Raw genomic sequence first — 2,354 nt, 5'->3', positions numbered from 1 at the left:
TTGTAAAAAGATGCTGCTCTTTCCAACATAAAAATGCACCGTTCATCAAAATATGGATTGTCATCTCCCTTGAAAAACAGGGATACTTCTCACTTTTGGAGGGGGCAAAAGGGGGACACAGCCTGCTTGTCAGGGTTCACTTGGTTTTGAGTTCCTCACGGGATTATGTCCTGTTCAGCAAAGATGACCTGCAGAAATGAAGCAAAAGAATCGTTTAATAACTAGAACGGTCAAATAAAATGATTCAAAATGATCTACCTCATAAATGGAGGAGCAAATATACAGAGCATTTGATGTTCTGTACTTAAAATCGCATTATGAGGTCGAAAAAATAATAATAATTCTGGACACGTTGTATAGTGTCTGCCCTGTGTGATGATCCAAGTCCAGTGCCCTAGACCTGATAAATCAAGTATAAACTGGTTTCAGACTAGCAATAACGGATATTATCCTTCAGCTGGCTTGTCTTTTTCTGGAAGCTCTGCCCTGTTTCCTGGAGGGCTACTATCTTCATGTGGAGACACTGAGAGTCATACAAGCTCTGAGAGGGCTGGAGCACGAACTGCTGATACAGACAAAATCTGGTGCTCTGACAGATCCTGTCACAGTGGAGCAAAAAAACTAAACAAAACCGCAGTCCACCGTTTGCCTCTGCAATCCCTCTCTCTCTCTATCTCTCCCTCTTGAGCTGTAAAGCCATCAGAAAACATGACTAAGCAAGAGCCAAGAGGTCTCACCCTTTCCAAGCACATATGTGTGTGTATCTATCACTGCGTGATCTTTGGCAAGCATGAATGGAAGATGTTTTGTCGGTTGTTTGTATTTTAAACAATTGATTGAAACAAATGTGAGATCAAAAACAGACAATGTACTCATTTATAAAAAGTGTAATAAATACTGTAAAACATGAAGGCTACACAATATAATTCTCATAAGACCATTTCAATAATTTGGATTGCATGTAGTGTTCCTAGTGAGACAAAGGCAAACTATGTGTAAAAAATATATATATAAAATGTAATACAAATAACGTGCTTAATTCAATGTTTGTACAGTTTTTGACTACTGAATTAGCATGAAAGTTTGTTATTAGTGAATAAGAATTTTTATTTAAGAAGAATTATACAAATAAGTTGCTTATAGATCATATATTACTATGGCTTGTGAGCATATTGTACTCTTAGCATTACTAGAAGGCACATTCATTATAGAATGGCTTTTTAAGATTTTATGAACGATTATTTTTCTTGGCCTGGACAACACAATTGAAATCCCCTGATATTTCTCTGACAGTGGGAACCCTTGTTAATTAAATCTTTTCATTAGCTATTCGTTTGGCAAACGGGCAAAAGTTGCTCTTCAGACAGGTCAAGAACAATCTCAGCATCTGAACGCAGAAGATAGCTGTCAATCAACAGCCCTGAAGAATCATATCATACACACCTGAGAGATTTCCATCTGTCTTTCTCCATGTTGTTCTCTGGTCCTTCACTCTCATATGATGCCAGATACAAAGCTGTTGAGAGATCATGGAGATGAGACGAGTGTGTCAGCAACAGAAAACAAAGCCACCCGTTTTCGTTCTTGAGGAATGATCTGAATTTGTGTCACTTGGTCATTTAGCATGACGGCATTTTACGCCTGAGGCAGTCATGACAAACGCAATTGTCTTTGTGGCTGGTATCTTGTGTCATTAGAACAGGTTGATGACACAAGTTGACAGTAAACAAGTAAGACAGAATGCAGAAATGATGTTTAATCAGCAAAACCATTGTCTGCCCTCAATTAATCGTAAGCTAGCATTAAAAAAACATCTGTACCATCTTCACTGAAGACTGGTGCGGTCAGGAGATACTGCAGAATCTTGCGGTCTCTATCAAAAGGACACTCCACCTTCTTCCATGTCATGAACTCCATCACTTGTTTGGCCAGCTCCCAGAATTTCTGTAGCACAGTCAAGATTCATTCTGTTAGAAATCATCGCCTGTGTTTCATTTCTAACTACTGTCATGCTGAATTGATGCCCTTGAAACTTCATTTCAACAGATGTATACGTCAATGAACTAAATCTGGATGCTTCTGTTGCTATGTGACGGTGCTTTCTCAGCCATCCATTGTTATTCAGTAGCTGTGACGGCAGTTGTTTCTATGCATCATGTTAGCTTGTATGTACTGCCAAGCCAAGAATTACCTCAAAATTGACATGTCCGTTCAGGAGCCTGTTGGCACATCCTTCATTGAGGAAGTAAATGTCTTTAATCAAGAGACTGAAGAAAGGGATAACAATCTGGAAGGCAAAAAGGGAACACAAGATTATATAACAGCTATAACTGACCAAAAACCAAGAAAAAAAA

General features: G+C 38.7%; 1 long non-coding RNA gene across 1 annotated transcript; it reads right to left on the bottom strand.

The window, feature by feature from the left end:
• Positions 1-6: 6 nt before the first annotated feature.
• On the bottom strand, positions 7-2,294 carry LOC107578562 (uncharacterized). Its single transcript, XR_001608362.1, has 4 exons — positions 2,192-2,294; positions 1,821-1,944; positions 1,444-1,516; positions 7-188 (listed from the first exon to the last, which is right to left on the bottom strand). It is a non-coding gene; the product is annotated as an uncharacterized lncRNA (long non-coding RNA).
• Between the last annotated feature and the right edge of the window lie 60 nt (positions 2,295-2,354).

This window comes from Sinocyclocheilus grahami, unplaced genomic scaffold (assembly GCF_001515645.1).
Source record: "Sinocyclocheilus grahami isolate Dianchi unplaced genomic scaffold, SAMN03320097.WGS_v1.1 scaffold10900.1, whole genome shotgun sequence".
NCBI classification, from domain to species: Eukaryota; Metazoa; Chordata; class Actinopteri; order Cypriniformes; family Cyprinidae; genus Sinocyclocheilus; species Sinocyclocheilus grahami.
The sequence above is the reverse complement of the archived record's forward strand: the minus strand, read 5'-3'. Positions and strand labels throughout refer to the sequence as shown.